The following is an 8385-nucleotide window of genomic DNA, read 5'->3' on the forward strand; positions in this document are numbered from 1 at the left end:
ATGACTCACCGGAATCTTGGCTTAATATAAAACTGTAGAACGAGTTCTTTATAGTCTCAAACAGCATGGATTTTAATCGCTCTTTAAACACGAAAAAAAATATTAAACGCTCGGTTGAAATCATTACACCGCAGAGGTACAACCCAAAATTTGCGGTTTAGTAAAATTCGCTCGAAAATTAGATACATAAAGTGAACGCAATTAGGAGACATCGTTTGTATATTATTTTCCGGAAAACGGGTTTCGCCGTTTTTGCGGAACAAAAGAACTTCAAAATTTTAAAATAGGTGACAAATCTTTTAGCACATTTCTGCTCAATTTAGGTATCTGTTATTCGCAATAAAAGTGTCTCTAATTTTCACTTAGGCCTAATTAAAAGCGCACATTTTGACCGTGCAAAATTGATTTGATACTCTGTAACAGGCACTTAATTAAAGATTTAATTGAGGCTTTTAAAATTTTGAAGCGATTTAAGTACAAACTACTTTAACGACAAAGTCGCAAAGCCGAGCCATCGGTTTTTTCCTAAAAATCCCTCGCTCAAAAAACGATTCGTATATCAATGTTGGACTGCCAAACTCAGGGGCAGTATAATTAGGGGCACTCATGTAGAAACCAAGCGGTTTTTGTTCACCAAGAAGGGAAAATTGACCTGAAAAACGACAAATATCATCAGAAAATATTAAGGGATTTTTCAGAAATAGTCAATTTTTTCTGTTTTTAAATAACTGAAAAAAATTTTAGTTTGAAGACTAATCAAAAAGTTTATTCGGCTTTTTAAATAACGTTTTTTCTGGCTGCTCAATTTTCACTATATTGTGGATTAAAATAGATATTTCTCTGGAATTTGGGTTTTTTTATCGTAGTGCCGTTTTCACATGAAAAGGGGGCAATGAGATGCATTTTTTGATTAGGGTCTCATAATTTCTCATATTTTTTTTACGTCCTGCAGCTCAAACTCCGATTCGATACTGATCATCCTTATTTTGCACAAACTCAGTGTCGGTCGAAATTATGACTGCAACAGTTAATGCAAAGTGCCAAATGTTGGATTTTGTGCTCTTAACTTTGCTATATCATAGCAGAACGCTCACAATGCGAAACTTTTTTTTTGTTGATTTAGATTTTCTGGTGCAGAAGAAGCTTAATGGGTCTGAAAGTTGTTGAAAATCTTAAAGTAGACTAAACTTTAATAATTTTTTTTAACTCTAAATAATTTTTTTTCGATATTTTCACGGAATACAACCAGAAAAGTATAAATTAGAATTAAATCAGAGGTTTCCCTCTTTAGTTTGAAAAAAAAATTGTCTCATCTCAGATCACACCAGTTGCAATGCGGACGCGAAAAATTATGTTTTGCGCTAAAAAAAATTGGATAATTTTTCACAAAAAAATTTATGAGTGCGCTATTAATTGTTAAAATTTTTTAATGGTATCTATTAAAGTTTGAGTGTGATGAGCGCATTATTTTTATTACTCTTAGTCGTTTAGTTGCAGAATTAAACAAATAATTTGAATTATTAACAAAATTCTATCTACCGAGCTGTCAACTTAACAAAGGAAAAGTAAATGACTCACCGGAATCTTGGCTTAATATAAAACTGTAGAACGAGTTCTTTATAGTCTCAAACAGCATGGATTTTAATCGCTCTTTAAACACGAAAAAAAATATTAAACGCTCGGTTGAAATCATTACACCGCAGAGGTACAACCCAAAATTTGCGGATTAGTAAAATTCGCTCGAAAATTAGATACATAAAGTGAACGCAATTAGGAGACATCGTTTGTATATTACTTTCCGGAAAACGGGTTTCGCCGTTTTTGCGAAACAAAAGAACTTCAAAATTTTAAAATAGGTGACAAATCTTTTAGCACATTTCCGCTCAATTTAGGTATCTGTTACTCGCAATAAAAGTGTCTCTAATTTTCACTTAGGCCTAATTAAAAGCGCGCATTTTGACCGTGCAAAATTGATTTGATACTCTGTAACAGGCACTTAATTAAAGATTTAATTGAGGCTTTTAAAATTTTTAAGCAATTTAAATACAAACTGCTTTAACGACAAAGTCGCAAAGCCGAGCCATCGGTTTTTTCCTAAAAATCCCTCGCTCAAAAAACGATTCGTATATCAATGTTGGACTGCCAAACTCAGGGGCAATATAATTAGGGGCACTCATGTAGAAACCAAGCGGTTTTTGTTCACCAAGAAGGGAAAATTGACCTGAAAAACCGACAAATATCATCAGAAAAAATTAAGGGATTTTTAGAAATAGTCAATTTTTTTCTGTTTTTAAATAACTGAAAAAAATTTTAGTTTGCAGACTAATCAAAAAGTTTATTCGGCTTTTTAAAAAACGTTTTTTTTGGCTGCCCAATTTTCACTATAAAGTGGCTTAATATAAAACTGTAGAACGAGTTTTCTTATAGTCTCAAGCAGCATGGATTTTATCCACACTTTCAACACGAAAAAAATAGTAAAGGCTTGGTTGATATCGTTAGAGGTATAACCCATCATTTCCGCTTTTCCGCATAGTAAAATTCCCTCGAAAATTAGATAAATAAAATGAACGAATTTAGGAGACCTCTTTTGTACCTTATTTTTCGGAAAACGGGTTTCGCCATTTTTGCGAAACAAAAGAACTTCAAAATTTTAAAATAGGTGACAAATCTTTTAGCACATTTCCGCTCAATTTAGGTATCTGTTACTCGCAATAAAAGTGTCTCTAATTTTCACTTAGGCCTAATTAAAAGCGCGCATTTTGACCGTGCAAAATTGATTTGATACTCTGTAACAGGCACTTAATTAAAGATTTAATTGAGGCTTTTAAAATTTTTAAGCGATTTAAATACAAACTGCTTTAACGACAAAGTCGCAAAGCCGAGCCATCGGTTTTTTCCTAAAAATCCCTCGCTCAAAAAACGATTCGTATATCAATGTTGGACTGCCAAACTCAGGGGCAATATAATTAGGGGCACTCATTTAGAAACCAAGCGGTTTTTGTTCACCAAGAAGGGAAAATTGACCTGAAAAACCGACAAATATCATCAGAAAAAATTAAGGGATTTTTAGAAAGAGTCAATTTTTTTCTGTTTTTAAATAACTGAAAAAAATTTTAGTTTGCAGACTAATCAAAAAGTTTATTCGGCTTTTTAAAAAACGTTTTTTTTGGCTGCTCAATTTTCACTATAAAGTGGCTTAATATAAAACTGTAGAACGAGTTTTCTTATAGTCTCAAGCAGCATGGATTTTATCCACACTTTCAACACGAAAAAAATAGTAAAGGCTTGGTTGATATCGTTAGAGGTATAACCCATCATTTCCGCTTTTCCGCATAGTAAAATTCCCTCGAAAATTAGATAAATAAAATGAACGAATTTAGGAGACCTCTTTTGTACCTTATTTTTCGGAAAACGGGTTTCGCCATTTTTGCGAAACAAAAAAACTTCAAAGTTCTAAAATAGGTGACAAGTCTTGTAGCACGTTTCCGCTCAATTTAGGTATCTTTTATTGGCTTCAAAAATATCTCTAATCCTCAATTAAGCCTAGTTAAAAGCGCGCATTTTGACCATGCAAAATTGATTTAGTACTCTGTAACAAGCACTTAATTAAAGATTTAATTGAGGCTTTTAAAGATTTAAAGCGATTTAATTATAAACTACTTTAAAGTCAAAGTCGAAAAACCGAGCCATCGTTTTTTTCCGAAAAATCCCTCGCTCAAAAAAAGGCTTGTATATCAATGTTGGACTGGCAAACTCAGGTGCACTATAATTAGGGGCACTCATGTAGAAACCAAGCGGTTTTTGTTCACCAAGAAGGGAAAATTGACCTGAAAAACGAAAAATATCATCAGAAAATATTAAGGGATTTTTCAGAAATAGTCAATTTTTTCTGTTTTTAAATAACTGAAAGAAATTTTAGTTTGAAGACTAATCAAAAAGTTTATTCGGCTTTTTAAATAACGTTTTTTCTGGCTGCTCAATTTTCACTATATTGTGGATTAAAATAGATATTTCTCTGGAATTTGGGTTTTTTTTATCGTAGTGCCGTTTTCACATGAAAAGCGGGCAATGAGATGCATTTTTTGATTAGGGTCTCATAATTTCTCATATTTTTTTTACGTCCTGCAGCTCAAACTCCGATTCGATACTGTTCATTTTTATTTTGCACAAACTCAGTGTCGGTCGAAATTATGACTGCAACAGTTAATGCAAAGTGCCAAACGTTGGATTTGGTGCTCTTGACGTCGCTATATCATAGCAGAACGCTCACAATGCGAAAAAATTTAACTTTTTTATTGTTGATTCAGATTTTCTGGTGCAGAAGAAGCTTAATGGGTCTGGAAATTGGTGAAAATCTTAAAGTGGACTTAATTTTTTTAATCTTTTTTTTTCGATATTTTCACGGAATACAACCAGAAAAGTATAAATTAGAATTAAATCAGAGGTTTCCCTCTTTAGTTTGAAAAAAAAAATTGTCTCATGCCAGATCATACCAAGTCCAATCCGGACGCGAAAAATTATGTTTTGCGCTAAGAAAATTGTTTTATTTTTCACAAAAAAAATGAATGAGTGCGCTATTAATTGTTAAAATTTTTTAATGGTAACTATTAAAGTTTGAGTGTGCTAATTTTTTTGCACATATTGTGACGAACGCATTATTTTTATTTTTCGTAGTCGTCTAGTTGCAGAAATAAACAAATAATTTGAATTATTAACAAAATTTTATCTTCCGAGCTGTCAATTTAACAAAAGAAAAGTAAAGGACTCACCGGAATCTTGGATTAATATAAAACTGTAGAACGAGTTTTTTTTAGTCTCAAACAGCATGGATTTTAATCGCTCTTTAAACACGAAAAATTAATAAACGCTCGGTTGACATCATTAGAGGTATAACCCATCCTTTCCGCCTTAGTAAAATTCCCTCGAAAATTAGATAAATAAAATGAACGAATTTAGGAGACCTCCTTTGTACCTTATTTTTCGGAAAACGGGTTGATTTAATACTCTGTAACTAGCACTCAATTAAAGATTTAATTGAAGCTTTTAAAGCTTTAAAGCGATTTAAATACAAACAACTTTAAAGACAAAGTCGAAAAGCCAACCATCGGTTTTTTTTCGAATTATCGCCATTTTTGCGAAACAAAAGAACTTCAAAATTCTTAAATAGGTGACAAGTCTTGTAGCACGTTTCCGCTCAATTTAGGTATCTTTTATTGTCTTCAAAAATATCTCTAATCCTCAATTAAGCCTAGTTAAAAGCGCGCATTTTGACCATGCAAAATTGATCTAATACTCTGTAACAAGCACTTAATTAAAGATTTAATTAAGGCTTTTAAAGATTTAAATTTTTTTATTTTTCGTAGTCGTTTAGTTGCAGAAATAAACAAATAATTTGAATTATTAACAAAATTTTATCTTCCGAGCTGTCAATTTAACAAAAGAAAAGTAAATGACTCACCGGAATCTTGGATGAATATAAAACTGTAGAACGAGTTTTTTTTAGTCTCAAACAGCATGGATTTTAATCGCTCTTTAAACACGAAAAATTAATAAACGCTCGATTGACATCATTAGAGGTATAACCCATCCTTTCCGCCTTAGTAAAATTCCCTCAAAAATTAGATAAATAAAATGAACGAATTTAGGAGACCTCCTTTGTACCTTATTTTTCGGAAAACGGGTTTCGCCATTTTTGCGAAACAAAAGAACTTCAAAATTCTAAAATAGCTGACAAGTCTTGTAGCACGTTTCCGCTCAATTTAGGTATGTTTTATTGTCTTCAAAAATATCTCTAATCCTCAATTAAGCCTAGTTAAAAGCGCGCATTTTGACCATGCAAAATTGATTTAATACTCTGTAACAAGCACTTAAATAAAGATTTAATTAAGGCTTTTAAAGATTTAAAGCGATTTAATTATAAACTACTTTAAAGGCAAAGTCGAAAAACCGAGCCATCGTTTTTTCCGAAAAATTCCTCGCTCAAAAAAGGGCTTGTATATCAATGTTGGACTGCCAAAATCAGGGGCACTATAATTAGGAGCACTCATGTAGAAACCAAGCGGTTTTTTTTTCACCAAGAAGGAAAAATTGACCTGAAAAACCGACAAATATCATCAGAAAATATTAAGGGATTTTTCAGCAATAGTCAAATTTTTTTTCTGTTTTAAAATAACTGAAAAAAATTTCAGTTTGCAGGATAATCAAAACGTTTATTCGGCTTTTTAAATAACGTTTTTTTCAGCTGCTCAATTTTCACTATAAAGTGGCTGAATATAAAAATGTAGAACGAGTTTTCTTATAGTCTCAAGCAGCATGGATTTTATTCACACTTTCAACACGAAAAAAATAGTAAGGGCTTGGTTGATAACGTTAGAGGTATGACCCATCATTTCCGCATTTCCGCATAGTAAAATTCGCTCGAAAATTAGATACTTAAAATGAACGAATTTGGGAGACCTCCTCTGTATCTTATTTTTCGGAAAACGGGTTTCGCCATTTTTGCGAAACAAAAGAACGTCAAAATTTTCAAATAGGTGACAAGTCTTGTGGCACATTTCCGCTCAAATTAGGTAGCTGTAATTCGCAATAAAAGTATCTCTAACTTTCAATTGACCCTAATTTGAAGCGCGCATTTTGACCGTGCAAAATTGATTTAATACTCTGTAACTAGCACTCAATTAAAGATTTAATTGAAGCTTTTAAAGCTTTAAAGCGATTTAAATACAAACAACTTTAAAGACAAAGTCGAAAAGCCAACCATCGGTTTTTTTTCGAATTATCCTTTGATCAAAAAAGGGCTTGTATATCAATGATGAACTGGCAGACTCAGGGGCACTATAATTAGGGGCACTCATGTAGAAACCAAGCGGTTTTTGTTCACCAAGAAGGGAAAATTGACCTGAAATACCGACAAATATCATCAGAAAATATTGAGGGATTTTTCAGAAATAGTCAAATTTTTTTTCTGTGTTTAAATAACTGAAAAAAATTTTAGTTTGCAGACTAATCAAAAAATTTATTCGGCTTTTTTAATAACGTTTTTTTGGTTGCTCAATTTTCACTATATTGTGGCTTAAAATAGATGTTTCTCTGGAATTTAGGTTTTTTTTTATCGTGGTGCCGTTTTCACATGAAAAGGGGGCAATGAGATGCATTTTTTGATTAGGGTCTCATAATTTCTCATATTTTTTTACGTCCTGCAGCTCAAACTCCGATTCGATACTGTTCATTTTTATTTTGCACAAACTCAGTGTCGGTCGAAATTATGACCGCAACAGTTAATGCAAACTGCCAAACGTTGGATTTGGTGCTCTTGACGTCGCTATATCATAGCAGAACGCTCACAATGCGAAAAAATTTAACTTTTTTATTGTTGATTTAGATTTTCTGGTGCAGAAGAAGCTTAATGGGTCTGGAAATTGGTGAAAATTTTAAAGTGGACTTAATTTTTTATCTTTTTTTCGATATTTTCACGGAATACAACCAGAAAAGTATAAATTAGAATTAAATCAGAGGTTTCCCTCTTTAGATTGAAAAAAAATTTTGTCTCGTGCCAGATCTCACCAGGTGCAATCCGGACGCGAAAAATTATGTTTTGCGCTAAAAAAAATTGTTTAATTTTTCACAAAAAAAATGAATGAGTGCACTATTAATTGTTAAATTTTTTTAATGGTAACTATTAAAGTTTGAGTTTGCTAATTTTTTTGCACATATTGTGACGAACGCATTATTTTTATTTTTCGTAGTCGTTTAGTTGCAGAAATAAACAAATAATTTGAATTATTAACAAAATTTTATCTATCGAGCTGTCAATTTAACAAAAAAAAAGTAAATGACTCACCGGAATCTTGGCTTAATATAAAACTAAAGAACGAGTTTTTTTAGTCTCAAACAGCATAGATTTTAATCGCTCTTTAAACACGAAAAATTAATGAACACTCGGTTGACATCATTACATCGCAGAGGTACAACCCAAAATTTCCGGCTTAGTAAAATTCGCTCGAAATTTAGATACATAAAGTGAACGCAATTAGGAGGCATCGATTGTATGTTTTTTTTCGGAAAACGGGTTTCGCTATTTTTGCGAATCAAAAGAACTTCAAAATTGTAAAATAGGTGACAAGTCTTGTAGCACATTTCCCCTCAATTTAGGTATCTGTTATTTGCATTAAAAGTATCTCTAATCTTCAATTAAGCCTAATTAAAACGCGCATTTTGACCGTGATAAATTGATTTAATACTCTCAAACAAGCACTTTATTAAATGCAAATTTTAAAGATGAAGAGTTCGATTCTAAGATTTTCTATGATTTATAGCTAGTTTTTAACCTTTCTTTGCATATCTTTCTCTTTCTGTTACATTTGTAAATCATTTTTTAAATAAAAA

This window comes from Convolutriloba macropyga, chromosome 7, assembly GCF_964194025.1.
Source record: "Convolutriloba macropyga chromosome 7, txConMacr16.3, whole genome shotgun sequence".
Taxonomy (NCBI): Eukaryota; Metazoa; Xenacoelomorpha; order Acoela; family Convolutidae; genus Convolutriloba; species Convolutriloba macropyga.